This window comes from Phalacrocorax aristotelis, chromosome 1 (genome assembly GCF_949628215.1).
Source record: "Phalacrocorax aristotelis chromosome 1, bGulAri2.1, whole genome shotgun sequence".
In the NCBI taxonomy this organism is placed as follows: Eukaryota; Metazoa; Chordata; class Aves; order Suliformes; family Phalacrocoracidae; genus Phalacrocorax; species Phalacrocorax aristotelis.
This window is the reverse complement of record NC_134276.1, coordinates 143,784,203-143,801,375: the sequence shown is the minus strand read 5'-3', so window position 1 is coordinate 143,801,375 and position 17,173 is coordinate 143,784,203. Positions and strand designations below refer to the sequence as shown.

Genomic DNA, 17,173 nt, shown 5'->3' with positions numbered 1-17,173 from the left:
AACAGCAGAACTGAAGCACAGCAGAGTCTCAGGTTTGGTTTGGTGAAGCAATGAGCCTGCTTAGGTTTGTTTTTAATTCTTTTCCCCTTTTCCACAGGAGATGGGGATCTTCCCACCTACAAGAGCTAGAAATTTTATTCTTTATAGAGTTCCTTGCATGTGCGGTGTTTATTTCCTCATGATCTCAAAATGGCATGATCACCTGCATGATTTTACAGGTTTGGAGACAGATTAATTAGCCTGTTGTGTGGAATTGGTCATCTTGGTTCATCTTTCGAAGAAATCTGGCCTCTGGGGGAAGTCCTTTATTGTGGCATCTCTTAAAAGAAGTTCTTCCTTTCAGCTGCTTCTGGCCTGCTTCTGGCACTTGCATGCATGCATCTCCCCAGATCGTTGTAGGAATAGAAATTACTTTTAATGCTTCTCTTGTTCTACCTACCTCTACTTAAAAAAAAAAAAAAGTTGTTATTCTGTTTCTTCACACAGTATGCTAGGTAGCCTAGGCAGCAATTTACCGGATCCCTAGTACGAGATTCAATGAGACTGGACCCCTTTCTTGTTGGCTTGACTGACTTCTCTCTATTCCTGTATCTTTTTGCCTTTTAACATGTTAGGATCTCCTTCTACAAGTACATACTGGAATTGGGGCTCCAGTCAACAAGGCTGCAGTGGGAGAAAAAAGAAGACTTTAGTACTTTCCTTGGGACTTCCATAAAATAAAATATATAAAACATTAAAACATCTCCATTAAAATGTCTGGTTTGATGAAGAGAAGCAGGGGAAAAAAGAGCCTTTTCCTCTAACAGTGGCTTGATTAATGCATTTATTGTTTGTTCAGATTTTGTCAGGAAGCCATATGGCTGGAGGAAAACAAAGAGGAAGTGGCTGATGTTGAGAATCTGATTTAATAGGGGTCCCTAAGGACAGAATGTAGCTCTTATCCTTGCTCCTTCCCACTCAGTTTGCAAAGTGGTCTGAGAAGAGCTCCAGTGTTTCAACAGAGCTAAAGATAATGCATCTCTGTTTGAGTGGAAGTGTTGGCCCCTACTGCTGGATCAGCATCACAGCTACTCTATTCTCAGGTTAAAAATCCCCAATTCTTTGCCCGTTGTGTACAGTATTTTGGAGTAGTTAACAAGGAACAGTAACTGAAATGTTTAGTACTTGTTTCCTGGCAGTTGATCAGTTTGCAATAGGTGAAGACAACTTCGGCATCTTGAAGCTGAGCTCTCCGATTGGGGTGAGATGCTATTTCTCACCTCTCTACCTTTCCTTCCCCCATCAAACTTCAAGCATATACATCCCTGGATTAACTGAGTCACCATCTGTGTCCTACAACCAGATTTATTTTCCTAATCTAGCATGCATATGTGGGGATTGATAATAACTAAGGCTTGAGCACTGGTGATTTAACATGATGTGGTGGGTTAAATGAGTGTTCAGCATTATCTACGACTGTTTGACTCTAGTTGTGACTATGTGCTGAATAAATCCAAGTAGAGAATCTAAAGCAATGTTCTATAATGTAACTGCAAGCAAATACATTAAGGATGTTTGACAAGCACTTCTTCATTTTATGAAATTACAGCTTCTCTGAGGTATAAACTCACCAAGAACTGCTTACTGTTTATTTCAGAGCTAAAGTAAAAGGCTCATGTGACCCATTAGTAATTGTTAGTGGGTCCACAGAATGGAAAGCACAAAACATGACTTCACAAAAATATATTCTGACAACTTGGGGAAATGTAATGAATACTGGTTTGCGAATGAAAGCTATGTATTCAGCTGCTGCTGGTGAAAACAGTTTGATACATGCCTGAGATCTCTGGAGCTCCTGAATGTCTAGTTTGAAGGTTTGGCCATAATGAAAGTAGTATTTACTCCTGTAGAACTTAAATGCGTAGTGCATGTGCTCTAGTATTTTATAGCAGGCCAGTCTGGTTTTTCCAGGTCTTTAAGAGGTTTTGTTGTTTTCTGGACCCTTATGACATGCTTACACTGAAGTTGGTTCTTATTGAATCTTTTCATACAGCTCTGACAGGTACCAGGAAAAAAAGTTTGTCTTGACAAAATTAGTGGCTCACAACAGTGGAAGATGAGATGCTAAAAAGACTAGACGAAAGTTTTCCTGATTTAGATCTATTCCTCTGTGCTTCTGTTAAACTGTAAAGTTCTCATGTAGTCTTATGCATACTAGATATGTTCCTTTAAAATATTATTCAGAAAGTCTTTGGTGGTGAAGGTTTAAAAATAACCACTTCTCACATGTTCTCCTTAGCTGTGACATAGTATTAGGTAATGTTTGTATGTCTGTTACAATGATGCTGTTAAACATCATTGTAGTAAGCATCCCCTCCAAGCTGATTAATATTAGTCTTAATCAGCAGTTTGGGATTTGTTACCCTTTGCCTAGTTTGACTTCTTATGCACGCATTGGCTGTGATTCACTACTGCAGGGGTGTCAGGGTATGCAGTTCAAGAGCACTTGGAGGTTTTTACATCTGGAACACCTCCAGTTTGAGGATTATTTTCCTTAAAAAGAGAATTAGGAAAGAAGATTGTGAAATCTCCTATATTTACAGTTTAGCAGTGGTAGATGCTTGTGACTATCTAATACAGTGCTTAATTTTTCTTAATGTTCTGGAAAGCTGTTGAAATGTTGTTTACCATACTTGGTTATTTGTAGCAGGAGAATGTCACACCAGGCATAAGAGGTAGCAAATTAAGTGCAGTATTCCACATTTCTTTTGAACTAACTTTTAAAAAATAAAATACCGGTATGTAGCAGGCTGTTATATATACATATCTATAGGTGCCAGATGAACACTGTGCTTTTTCCAAAGCTTTAAAGGGAAGAGGGGCAATAGGACTTTACCCTCAAGAAGGTAGGTTTACTAATGTAGAACAATGTTTCAATTTTTTCTTCTAGCAACTGACCTTGTCAGCAGAGTTGACACCTACACCTGGAGAGGCAGACTGCGCTAGGCCTACGGCATAAGCAGACATCTTTGTCTGACTTCATCTGCAGGTAAGAAGGTATGACCAAAATATTTCACATAAGAGTCTTCCTTCTCTCTTCTGAAAGTACTTGGACATAAAGCATGCCAGGAACTCTAAAGATTAAAGAACTTCATAAATATATATTCATCACTTCCCCTTTCTTCTTAAGGTTAGAAATCTGAGCAAGATCCCAGCTCCCCGCTCTGTGCAACGTCTGTTTTCTCAAAACAGTTGTGTTCCAGAGCAGACCTGCAATGGTCCTGCCAAGCTTCTCTTTCCTGTATGTGATCTCCATGTATATGCTCCCTCCAGCTGTAGAAGAGGGAAAGCAAGGCTGTCCTGTCCCTGTCACTGGGGAGTGTGCCCTGGATGAGAGGAGACTTTTGTCCCTGGTTCCTTGTCTAGTTGTCAGGTCAGCTTGGGCAGCAGCTCTTGGTGCCAGCAACAGCTTGTTGGTGACTGGTAGGTCAGGCAATTGGCTGTGGTCACTCACAGGTTTGGAGATTGCAGGCTGCAGCTGCCTCTTGGATTATGCCATAGATGTGCTCTGAGCAGAGGGCCCTGATCCGCTTTGGTTTGGTAGAGTTCTTGACTTCCCTTCATTTGGGGAGAAGAGCATTTCTATTTCTTTTTTTCCCCCCTTCCCCCCTTCAAATAGAAGCTTTGCAGAAGTACTGTGACTGTAAAACACCTCCACCTCCAACAATCCTGCAGTCCAGCTGTTTACCATTTTTAATGTGAGTGTACATTTATAATACAACGTTGAGTATAAGGAGATGTCCTCAGCTTGGCAAGTCAGACACTGCCAAGAATCCAGAAGAGATGTCAGGAAAAGAAAACAGTAGTAGATAATGCTTTTCCTGGTGCTGCGGTTGATTTTTGATGTAGTAGAAATGTCAGAACTTAAAATTCAATGCTATAAAAATATATACTGGCAGATTATGCATTGGTATTGCTTTTCATATTGCTTCAATTTTTGAGACCTGTTCTATAGTGTAAATGAAGTTGGTGAAGCAAGTGGGGGAAAACTACTCCGCTAATGTGTCCTGGAGTCTGTGAGCAGAATGCAGTTTCTTCTCTGGCTTGTCGCTATTTATAGGCCATACTTATGTAGATATGGCAGCTTTTAAGTGGTAGACTTCGATACTAATCACACCCCTTCAACATTTTAATGTATAGACTGCCATTCTACAACTTCTATTTCAAATATTGTATTTTGTAGTATTCTATTGATAATTGAGGATCAATATAACTAAATAGAATAAAATACTTTGGTCATTTGCCAAAATGATAGCTTGCCTCATCTTTAAGTTCTGTGTATCTGAAGTACAGGCAAGCATAAAGGTACAGCAGCTTTTTCTTACTACAGGAGAGGCCGAAACACAGCATTATTTGGGGGTTCTTCCAGCCCTGTAACAATAGGCAGTAGTGCTGCATGACAGAAAGTATTTACTGTCATTGTCCGTAAACAGTATAGAATGTTAGCTAGTAGAAATATATATATACACACATATAAAAAATGCAGCCTATATACTAGATAGAAGCTTTGTTGAAGCATAGCACACGTGTGTGTGTGTGTATGGATACGCATGCTGTATTGTCTTGGAGTCTAGCTTTAGATGCTGACACTGTCTTAAGTCGTCCTTTATTTGGGAGGTCTTTTTGGCTATTCATTAAAATATTTTCAGTGTCACATTCTAGGCACTTTATGTATCTTTTCAATATAAAGCACTTATAATTTCTGAAGCAGACATTTACAGAGCATTAATTGCTGTGCACAACTGACACAACATATTCTTGCTAAAGAGTATGATGATTCTATATGGTGGAGTAACACCAGCAATGGAGATAGTCCTGTTGACAGAAACAGCACGCAGAATTTATAAATACACTGGCCTCATATTTCTCCCAGGTGGCATTTAGCCAGAGCGCGTGCATATATGTGTGTATATATATATATACACACACACACAAAAAAATTATGTATGTTAACCTGTAACTCTAGGGAACTGAGAATGTGGTGGTATTGAGTCAGGTTGTCTTCTGCCAAGTTAAGATATTTAAGTATTTGATGTGGCTATTATTTCAACAAATTCCTTTTAGTACAGCAAGTCTGTGGCTAGCTGCCAGGTGACTAGTGTGTCACTCCTTTATTTGTCACTTTGAAATGAGCCGTGTGAGTTATGCTCTTTGAATGATTTTATTGTATGAGACAGGAGGTATGTGCCTGCTGAAAATTTCTCAAGTTGGTGCTTGCCCATCCTCCCATGGGAGGAGTTTCTTATTTACCTTCGCTTGTTTTCAATAAACCAATTTTTTTCCTCATAAGCATCACTAATCTAATTTGTTGTATTATGTGACTTCAGTTTGCGGTCTATTTTGGGGAGCAAGAGAAAGGGTCAGCTTGTAGTACGTGCTTTCTTAAAACACTTTATCGGATGAAATCTTGGAGTCATAGATTTTCGTACTTAAAAAAAAATCCACTTTTATTGAGTGTCAATCAGTAAATAAAATGACAGAAGAAAAACATATACCAATATATAAATCCATGGTTCCCACATGTTTTGGATAGTCTTTTCAGTCTGGTTCCCTCATCTCAGAGAGAAGGCAGTAGAACTGGAAAATGCTTAGAGGAGGGTAGTAAAGATGATGAGACGTGAGCAATTTAGCAAGCTGGGACTTTTCAGTCTGAAAGAAAAACAGCTTAGTGTAGGAGGGAACCCTACAAAAATCATGAGTCCTGTTTGTCTTCATGGCATTCATTTTGTTCACTCTGGCAGCACAAGAACAATGGACATAGACTGAAGCTGACAGAAACCTAGTTCAGAACAAACAAAAAGCAGGTGGTTTTTCATACCACAAGAATTAGATTTGTGGAACTCCTTGCCACAAAGCTGTGGAGACTGAAGAATAGAAGAGGAATCCGGTTGAGGCTAATAACTAAAACTCTCACCTGTGAGCTGGGGCCAGTTGGAAGCCAACAGGACTTTCAGGAGAACCCTAAAGTATTCTTCCAGCCTTTTTGTTCTTCTCTAAGCATTTGCTATGGCTCTTTGTTCCTTTTATGGGTTAGGAATTTTAATGTCCAATATATTTCTTGTCTTCCAGTTTACTGAGGCAAGGTCTTAATCTTTTCTGCAACAGTCAAGGTTTCAGGTCCTGCTCCACATTCCTCCAAAGGGGCACTACCCTTCTGACTTCTGCTTTTTATGCAAGTCATGTAGGACAGCTTTCTTGTGCTGAGACTTTGTATTGGTGCAAATTCTTTCCTTTTGAATGTCATAGTTGCAGTTGCAATTGCTCTTGAACTGTTAACTAGCAAAGATAAGCTGCTGCTGGTCAGGATAAATGTGTTTTGTATCACCAGATGGGCGATATATTTTCCTGTCAGGTACTTCAAAGATCTTCCATGTAAGGTCAGTATCAGTGACCTACTTAGAGTGATGAATCCCTGTTGGAGACAGATTTACAGGGCTGGATGGACATTTGGTCTTGGCCCAATACGCCTCCTCTTATGATCTTCAGGTGCTGTAGATTCCCTAGAATTGTCTCTACAGCTTTGAAAAGTGGCAGTTCAGGACAAGGGTTTTGTGAATAGTAGGTGGTCAAGGAACCTTATGCTTCCTTTCTTCAGTTAATAAATTAGAATTTCAGTCTTGTCTCTGCTTGATTTCAAAACAGAGGAGTAACTTTGAGAAACTTTTCTTCTTCCTCAACTTAAATGTGAAGAGTGGACAAAAATTGTCCTGCTTGAGAATTATAGACTTTTTTTTTTTTAAAAGTTCAGTGTAGGTCTTCTGGCTCTCTATGTTGATTTAACTCGTACAAAGTCTTAGATACAGTTGACAAAACCTTTGTTTTCAGAGTCACTTCAGAGGCTTTCACTAGTAGTGCAATGGGTACTGGGTCACAAGGCTAGTGTATAATACTGTTTTCTTTAACAGCTTTTCCCCTTCCATTTGCATGGCCTGCAAAGGTTTTCTACCTGGTTGTCCACTCTCTGTTTCTGAACACAGAAAGGGGGATATTACATTCTCTGGGAAGCTTAATAAGCAACAAAACCAGACTGTGTTGGTGTTTAAGCATTGAGACTTCATTTGTATCCTCCAGCTGTGAGTAACTGCTGGAGTGTTTTGTGGCTTATGTTGTGCATGAAGTAGATGTCTTTAGCCCTCCTGAGCTAAGAGATAGTTCTGCTGTTATTGGCTGGACTGAAAAACTGTGTGCGCTCCCTTCCAGAACCATATTTCTGTCATGTAAGTAGTGTGGAATTTCTTTTTAATCTGAATGTCCCAGGTCATGAATCAAAATATATCTCGTTGATCTCACTGCGATTTCCCTGCCCCTCTGTCCCCTCCAATTGTTGCTGCTAGGATCTACTGAAAGGAGTGAAGAGATGGGACAAGTTTCTGGGTGCTCTCTAAAAGGATCTCTGGTTCAGGGAGAGTTTCTCTGATCAGGCTGGGAAGTTCTGGTTGATGTGAGAAATAATCTCAAAGGAAGCATGATACCTGTTGCATTTTCATTGCTTCTCTAGCACGTTTTGCTGTCTTTTGGATTGAGTCAGTACAGGAGGAAAAAACAAGATTGCTTTGATGTTACCACTGGGATCCTTGAATTTTGCTGCATTCTTTGGATTACAAGTGCTTTTCACCTCTTCTGTCTCTCCATTCACTACTCCGGCGTTGAACACTGCGCAATGTACCTCCTGTTCCCTTGCTATCTGTGTTGCAGCTCTTTGATAACCTTGTACCTGTTCAGACTGGTAGGGTAGCATAGCTAAATTAGAAGATACCATGATGTGTGCATCCGTTTTTCTTTTTTTTCACTTGTTCACATTTTTATTACATGTAGCTTCTTGCTTTCTCATGTAAGGCTTCCTTTCCTTCCCTTTCTTATTGTCCTATGTAAATCCATCCTTATATAAAACTCAGATCTTGCATCCAGATCTAAATGGTTCATTTGCATTTGCAGCACCTGTACTTCAAGTTTCTGGAATGCATTTAAAGTTGAATACTATGACTATGTTTCTGAGGCAATATGCTTGTCTTATGTTTAAAAAACAAAACAAAAAAACCCAAACCCCAGTAATTCTGCCAGTGCTTTTTCAAAATTGGGATTAATTGTTTTCTTGCCAACTGAGGGCAAACTGAAAATGGAATGTCTCTGAAGTGGAGACAGTATGTCTGGAAACAAGGACAGAGGTGTGAGGTATTGATAATAAATGATGGGGAGGGTAGCGAGTGGAAATGCCACTTCTGTGAAGAGACAGAAAAGCCTAGCTTTTCTGCTTCAACAATGTTTGATTTGTTCCTTAGTATTTGTAACATGGGTCGCTGCGTCCAAGCCCTTGGTGTTGCAGGCAAACCATTTCATACTTCTGTTCATTAATTCATTGCGCTTTGGCGAGGTTTGCATCCTCTTACTGCTGCATTTGCTGGTTTGACTTTTTCTGTAGAGCAGTGAAAAGAATGGGGTCATGTGTTTCCTGTGGACTCTAACCTTAAATGTTAAGCTAGTCTGACTGACCTTTTTGAGGTCATAGTTTTGTTCTTATTAATTTATTGATCACAAGAGAATTCTGCAATGTTCTACTACTTGTAGTAGCAAGATGTCGAAGACCTCACACTTCCTGGGTGTTTAATGATACACAGTCATTAAACATTTGAGAGGACAAAATATGTGCATATTACCCTATTTCTAACAGCTCAAAATTTTTCTGCTTGATGTTTGTGTGGCAGTAACTAAAAATGTAGTCTTCCCAGCCTGCAACTGAAAAGATAGTATTGATTTTTTTTTTTCACTAATTGCAGTGCACGTTAGTAATTTCTCTCTTGTGCAGGAAAAACTCTGCTTTTTGGAGGCGTGTCATTCTGATACAATCTCTTTTTTCTTTTTCCACCAAGCTTTGACAATTCTGTAGACTGCTTCCTACAAATGATAGCTTCACAGTGTTTAAAAATGAGAATTTCTATGCTTTAAATAAAAGTTTGCTTTTTGAATTTTGGTTGTAAAGGAAACATTCTTTAGTAATTGATATCTTGAAGTGAGGAAGAAAAAAATAGTAGCTAAACAGAGTCAAATTTAAAGTCTATCTCAATTGTCAAACCTGCAAAGACCTCACAAATACCTTCAAGTTAATATTCAGATAATCTGTCACTAAATAGAAAGAGAAAAATGGATGCCTGTCTTCTTTAAGCCTAGCTTTGTACTTTTGAAAGTAATTCCAGACTTCTTTTGTACAACCTTTCCTAGGTGTGAGAAGGCTTCTGATTGAAGTCTTAAAGCTCCTCCGGGAAGCTGTAGAACTACACAGCGTGTCACAGAACTGGGCAAGCCTGGCACTTGTCACTTATGATGTTTTGGACAAAGCATCCCTTTGAATCCCATAGCAAGGCTTTGTTCTTTAGCGCGCGCGCGCACACACACCCACCCCCCCCAAAATACTGAAAGCTCATGTGCTTTCAAACAAAACCATTTCTTCTAAAACCAAGTATTCTGTGGTTCTGTGTGTCTCTTGTGCTGGATGAAGCAATTACTATCTTCATAGTGGTCTTATCTCAGTTTATCAGCAAAGTCATTTTTTCAAAACAGGAAAATGAAAGGGGTTTGCACGCGCACGCGCACACGCACACCCCCACCCCCTTTTTTGGGGGGGAAAAGTTTGATTTTGCTACCTTTTTGTTTCATCCCCAGGCTTTCCCATCAATTTCGATTATCAGTAAGGAAAGGAAGCAAAGGGTTAGACTGACACAATTCATTCCATTATATTTTTGTTTAACAGATCAGTGGTGGGCACACTCCTAAATAAGGTTCAGGCCTCTCCCTTGCCAGAGGGCATTTGAACAGGATTTCCTGAGGTGAATCTTCTCTGAGATTCCCTCCCTCCCCTGACCTCTGTCGTATCTCAAGGAGATTCCTGGGGTTTAAAGTCCCTGTTGCAGGGAACACCTTAGCTGTGAAATGAGAGTGTGCCTAGAATGGTTATCCTCAAAACCCTGTAGCCTGATGATTAGCACAATTCCTTGAGGCATGGGAGATCCTTGTCTCGTGGGGTGTTTATTAGTTGAAACAGATACCTTATTCTGGAGCATGCTTGGACAATAGATGCTTGATTTTGTTGGCAACCTTTCTGATATAAAAGGGAAAAAGAGTAAAGCATAGCTACTACATGTATGCATTAGAAGACGTGCATCTGAAATAGATACACAGTCAGGAAGCTGAAATGTGTTATTCTACAGAGGGACTTGTAAGAATGAAGCTTATTTCAAGTATTTCCAAATATAGTCTAGAATAGATGGAAGAAGCTTGCTGTAGTTTTAAATATAGAAACAAAGGCTTTATTCAAGCAACTTAATGTAGCAATTGATATGGCCTCAGCATTTCAGTGTAACCAGTGATGATAATGGGGTTTCTTTCAGATAGGACGTCTTGGAAAAATGGAAGTTGTTCGGTTTTGGGGCTTGGGGAGTGGTGTGGCAGTGGCTTGTTTCCCAGATAACTGCAAACATTGTGTGCAGCCCGTGGCCGGTGCATCTCCTCCCTTCCACGCAGCTGCACTCTCCAGCTCTTTCTTTGAAATAAGTCATGGCATACAAGTGAATGCAAGAACCACGAGATATATTAAAATATATCTCTTGCTAACTTCTGGTGCTGGCTTAGTTCTCTACTCACTCTCTCAGTAAACCTGTATGATTTTCTCGACTTCAGTATGTGAGCCATATTAAGGGTGAAGTACTGCTCGTATTTCTCTGTTGCTGAAAGCAGTCTGGCAGTCCATGTCTAAAGCATGCACAGGCTACTTTCTGCTATGCAAATGTTAGTGATACGTTTATCACTATGATTTGCTGGGCAATATGCTTGTGCGTGCTCTAGCTCAGCTCCTGATTTCACATATGTGTAGACAGTGCAAGCTGGGAGGTATAAATAAATGTACATGGTAGTACAGACTCTCAAACTAAGATGTGACAAAGATGTGTTTGCAAATTTGTTGGGTATCTTTACATGCTTTATGTGCAAGTTAGCAGGGTTTTTCGGCCATGAGAAGTATCTTTGCCAAATGTAGTGTTATCGGAGATTTTCAGAAGGGTTTACATAATTCATTTACTGATTCTGAAAAAAACAACACAATGCAGGATTCCTCGTCAGGTGAAGTCATAAATCTTTGCCTCTATTCAGAATGTGCAAGCTGTGTAATTGCCTCTCCCTTACACGTATTTTTTTCATTGTTGTCACATAATCATAGAAATTATTGGCTGGAAGGGTCCTTGGGCGGTCACGTAGTCCCAACATCCTGCTTAAACAGAACCATCAGCAACACAGTATTAAGTCAGCCATGGATTTGGTCTGACCACATCTTGGAAAACCTACAGGGGTGGAAGTTTTCACAACTAGCCTGGCTACCCTGTTCCAGGGCTGCCCTACCATCCAGGGAAAGAAGTTTTTCCTAACACCCATTTTGAATCTCCATGCTATCCCTGGTCTTCAGAGCTCTTTGGATGCTGGTCAGAATGCTCTGTTCTCCCATGCTAGCATGCTGGTGTCCTGGTGGAGTTAGTCCTCTAACTTCCAAACAAAATGCCTTAAGACACAGTAACGGCTAAACCAAAATACTAGAAGTAGTGGTGCTAGTCAAGCTTCTCATGAATATGAGAGCTTTTTGGTAAGATTGAAGACTCTCTTATTTTACATCGTGGTATTGAAATCTACTTGAAGTTGGTGAGGTAAAGAAATTGCCCTTCTTCCTTGTTTATTTCGTATCTGAAAGACTAACACTGTAATAAAAAGTACAATGGTTTTATTAGAAGAAAACAAAGGAAAAGGACACCAGCAGTGTATTGTGTAGTTGACAGTCTCTAGTTCAATCTCTTCAACGTACCCTTAAAGAGTTTCCGTAGAGGGTTGGGGAGGGGGAGCTGGGGGGATACGGGTAAGGGCTGAGGTTGCAAATCTTTTCTGCCTTCATAGCTGAAGAACCTTCTATTTTCTTAGCTGAAGCATAGCTCTACAAAATACAAGACTTAAATGTGAATGCAGGGAACCCCTAGAAAAATAACTTGTAAGTAACAGTAGTTTCCATCTTACAGCTTGTGTGGCCTGAGATAGCAGAAAATATAGATTTCTATGAGTAACATATTAAACTTTCCATTTTCAATTCCATAGTGGGTATGTAAACCTTGCCTTATGTCTATCTATGGCTGAACTGAAAAGGGAACTTTTATCTAGAAAATATAGGTGGTAATGCAGTTTTACAGTGGAACCTCAAATGCCTTTATTTTCCTGGGAAATGTGTCAGAAGTACCTACAGAATAACTTATATCACCAACTTTTTGCTATCTCAGCACCAGTAAGATGTCATAGAAGTGCTTTACAGGTAAACAAAAATAGAGGTTTTAAAATAACAGAGTACGACATACAGGTAATTTTCCATCACAAGTGATCTGCATTCTCTTTTTACTGTGACATGTAAAGCCTGTTCTGTTAGTCAGAGATTCTAAATTGAATCAATCACTTCTTTATTTCCTTTTCTCAGATCTGAGATAGGTATAGCATTGGTAAAATATGCTCTTGAGCTGCAGCAGACCCCTTTGTAGGGGTAGAAAATGGGTATAAAAGCATGTGCATGCATTGTAATAGCACACCCTTTTCCTAGGTATACCAGCAATATTTTGCCTGCTAGGTTTGCACAGAAATTTAGGAATAATGAAACAAAGTGCTTACTAGTCAAATGGACATGGTATCCACTCACTTAAAAGCTTGTAGGAATGTACAAGATGGTGGGTTTTTTGTTTTGATGGTGATTGGTTCTAGTGTTTGGTTTTTTGGTTGTGGTTTTCTTGTGTGTGGGGTTTTTTTTTTTTAAATAAAGGTAAAGTTGGCAATAATCTCTTCCTAAATAGTGTTTCTAAAACTGCCATCTGCCTTTCTGCATGAAACCACAGAGGTAGAGTGGAGGTTGAGCTGTGTATATGTCTTGATAAGCTTGGGCAAGTAATTCTGAGGCTGAATTCCCTAGTTTTAAGCTAGGAGGATTTGAGTGCTGCAGTGTTCCCTTAACCATTTTGTTTGGTTTTTCATTACATTCACTTAACTATTTAATAAAACTTTTGTCTCAGTACTTTATCCCACATTCCACGCTAGCTGGCATCTGACTTTTGGCCTACTTGGATTAATTCCTCTGTTAAGAGAGAGGAGGGTTGTGCCTGTTTGACAGTTGTAGATAAGCACCAATGGCAGTGATTTATGCTGAACTGGATTTGAATTGAATTAAGGTTTCCTATTTTTAATTGGGCTTTTCTCTGTTTGTTTTGCATTTTCTTCAGCTTTCTCTTGCTGCAATGAGCAAATACCTGTGCATAATCAGTCGTTATCGCCAGTTAGCTGATTTTTGTGTTCTCTCAGGAGTCATGGAGGGGATTTGGAGAGTGGGGTTTGGGGTTGGTTTTTTTTTTTTTAGTACCAGTGCTGGCTAAATATGGAGACTGTAGATGGACCTCTGCAAGGGATTTTCCTGTAGTCTCTACACAGATATCGCCCTTGGTCAATTTAAGGATCTTTGAGCCTGCAGTTCAGTCTACACCTTCACCGATGTAATTTTAGTCTCTTTCCGCCAGTGCAGTGAACTGGCACTAATGCCACAGGACATAAGTAGGTTAAAGTTTTGCACAGATCTCATAAGCTCTGTGTTAACGAAAATTTCATCATGCTGGACTATTTCAGAAGTTTTAGGGGGAATCTGTTGTCTTTCAGGGAGTGTTTTCTTCTGTGGTAGACTCCCTCCTTTTGAGAAAATGAGTGCTTTCTACCACTGTGTTTGGGCCAAGGCAACATCCTTGGCGCTTCTGTCTGACAGAGACAACTTCAAGGTTAAAACTAACCATAGATTAGATAAGTAGGGTTGGGCTTCAAGGCAAAGTTCTGTTTCATAAAATACTTGAAGGGCAACTTGACCTCTGCAAGCAAATGAAAAAAGACTGGAGCCTGAACATTATCTACCAATTATATTACACTGCAATCTACATTTCCTCTCATTTTGCAACATCACAAGAAGAGTCAGCAGAAGCAAAAAAAATCCTAATAGTCATCTCTTAGCATAACAGGACGGAAGGTTTAACTGTTCTGACTGCTTCCTGCCTGCTGAGATCAGAACTTAATAACAGTTTCTAGTGCTGATTCATTTGAACAGCCAGTCTTACTTGATCGACGACTTAAAAGTTGCTTCAGGTAAGCTAAACACTGACTGTTTAACTCTCGAGTTAATATGCATGTGTTTGTATTAATCTGTGATTATATGTTGACAGGCAATAAGAATCATAGAGTGATTTAGGATGGAGAGAACTTCTGGGACTGGACTAGATGATCCAGCCCTCGTCCAAAGCATGTCCTAAAATGAAGCTGATATACTGGTTTGCTTTATAGTGTGCTTCAAACTTTACCGTTCCCATGGTATATTAAAATATTAAAAATCTAAAAGATTATCAGTGAATTAGGTTTTCAGTTTATTGTTTAGTGTGAAGGTGTGTCTGTCTTCAGGCTTTCTTTCCTCCCTTGGGTTAATATCTTCAGAATACTAAACAATTGGGATTTTTAAAATAAAAGATTAACTTTCTTTTTTTCCTATTATTGAATAACTCGTGCAGGCATATACATCTGGTTCTGGTTTTAGTCACTATTGGTCTTTTAGAGCGTGTGAGATGTCTTTTGTGTTTTACCCTCTGAAAGTTAATCTAATATTCACCCGTACCGGTACTGTACTGGAGGCCCTGATGTATACTTTTCTCTCTATGCTTTGGGAAACATACAGCATGAGCTTCCTGAGTTCTCATCTTTGCTGCTAGGACAGTGTCCTTTCATTTCTGTGAAAGGATTTTTTTTTTTTAATCCAAACTGTATAAATGGTATTAAGAGCTGAAAATTGTTCCATACCATAAGAATGCCTTGAATTACCAGGTTTATAGAGCTAAAATCCCTCTTTTTGTGTGGTCTCATGTACATTGTTTTTTGACTTCCTAACGGCAGGAGGAATGGTACATGTCCTCATCTAACGCAGATACCCATCTTTCACTTTCAGATAAGTATTGAGGCGCCCTTCAAACAAAGATGAGTCTAGAACCCTGGTCTCCCACTTCAGGGATAAATGCTCTGAGCTACTACATGTAGTGTCCTCCTCGTTCCCAAGTCTAGTATTCAAATCCAAAGAAGGGAATTTGGTACTAGAATTCCTGAGGAGGACTTTGAGTTGTGAATGTTTTACATAGTGCAGCTCCCCCTCCTCACCCAGACTGACCGAAGAGCCTGAACGCAAGACAGATGGTTGGAGGTGCATCTGTCTTTGGGGTGTTTGGGCACACCAACACTCGGTGGCTGTCCTCAAATCTTTACCTCTGTCCTTTTGCTGCACCGAGTATGAAGCCCTGGCACTGCAGGTTTTATGAAGTCTATTCCTGTAGCCCAGAAAGAATGAAACAGCATCCAGCATACCTGTCTTGGTCTGTCTTCACCAGAGAATATCACCCTACAGAGTTGCTTCTAGACAGTGTCATTCATTTCTGTCTTAAATATTGCTTCATAAAGCTTTCCTGTCCATTATGGAAGTTGAAGTACTATCAGTTGGAGTTTGGTTTCAAGCCTGAAAACATGCTGCTCAGATTTCTGTTCTGACATATTCCTCTAAATAATATTCTTCAGAGTGCTCATGCAGCAGCGTATTTGTTCTGATACAAAGGTAAGAACTCATACCCCTATTTGCTTTTGCATTTCTGCAAGCATAATATTTGAGGGGTGATGGCATGTGGAAGAAAACATTACAGCTCAGGCAGGGCTAGTATCTGATCTTTTTTCCTGCAGGTATTTGTAGCATGTTTATCCTTAAAAGTATGTTTTGACAGAGCACAGCAGTTATTGTGCAGCTGACAGTGGATTACAATATTGTTTGTTTAGGATTCAGAAGCCTAGTATTAGATTGCTTCTTGTCAGCAAAGTGCAGGATATACCACGTGGTGTTTGCACATGGAAACAGTATGACCCCAGCCCTAGCAGTGGAATCCAGATAAAGTGATACTGTTCTCCAGGTTTTTATTTTTCTGGTAAAAGGCATGAGATTGTATGAGCGTAGCTTTATGCTATAGTTGGATGTGCCTTAACTTTATGAAAGCAAAAAATTCAGAAATAGCTTGGAGGTATTATATATTCTATCTCTGGATATACCTACTATTAAAGCACTGCTAAAGCAGGAAAGTATATTATTACCCCTGAAAGCTCTGAAGTTTGGCTAGTTCAGCCTAAATGTTTCAGTTTCCTGTATCTAGGATCCCAGTGAGCTTTTGTAAGCGGAAGGACTGCAAATAGTTGAACAAACAGGACTTCAGCTCCAAAGTTGTTTTTAATTAAAGGCTTTCTCTTCTGTGGGCTACTCCCACATAGAGGGTTGGAAACTCATAAGGTTCCATGCATAGAATGTTTCTTGATTCCCCCAGGAGGACAACAGACTTGACCACCTACAAAGGATGCAGATAATGCACTGCAGGCAAACTGCTTCCTCACCAGTCAGAGATTGGTGAAATGAATTGGTGAATGAAAATAAGAGCTGAAAGTTTTGATTGTACTTTTCTTGCAATCCATGTGCAACATGACTTCATTTTACAGAGAAATCCAAACTGCTACTATCCACTGACTGTGCTGGTTGCATACACACAGATGAATTCTCAAGCAATGATACTATCTGTTCCGGGTCAAAGTATAGGCCGGTCAGTATGTCAAGGAAGGAATTGTACTCAAATTCAGGTTGTGGTGAAAATGCATTATAAGTGACCATACTATGATCTCTAGGTCAGGGGACTGGATTTCTTCTAATGAGAGCATGTTTAATCCCACCCCCTCCTCCTTTCCCCCCCCCCTTCAAAATGTTGCCGAACTCTTATTGATTCCTTCTTTTTGAAACAATAAACTTGGTGATTGGAACATTGAAGACCTTGTTCTTTTCTTATCAGTACCCATGTAGCTGTCATGGTCCATTTGGATCCCTCGAATTTATAGGACAACATACTTCGTAAAATAAACTTTATTTCATCAGCTCATTAGGAAAGAAAATGAATGCACACAACAAATGAGGGCTCAGTCCCGTTTGTGCAAGCTAGTCTAACATGAATTCACTAATTCATCGCTTAATTTATGA

The 17,173-nt window shown here is 39.7% G+C and overlaps 1 protein-coding gene across 4 annotated transcripts in view; it reads left to right on the top strand.

The window, feature by feature from the left end:
• RASSF8 (Ras association domain family member 8) overlaps positions 1-17,173 on the top strand; it is a 90,056-nt gene that overhangs the window by 37,742 nt on the left and 35,141 nt on the right. For 2 of the 4 annotated variants that reach the window (XM_075113668.1, XM_075113692.1), the window contains exon 2: positions 2,930-3,028. The exons of 1 other annotated variant lie outside the window; for it this stretch is intronic. The gene's annotated coding sequence lies outside the window, so the exon portion shown is untranslated. Of the gene's footprint in view, positions 1-2,929; positions 3,037-17,173 lie in introns of all 4 variants that reach the window. One more of the 4 variants, XM_075113675.1, reaches the window with a different exon arrangement.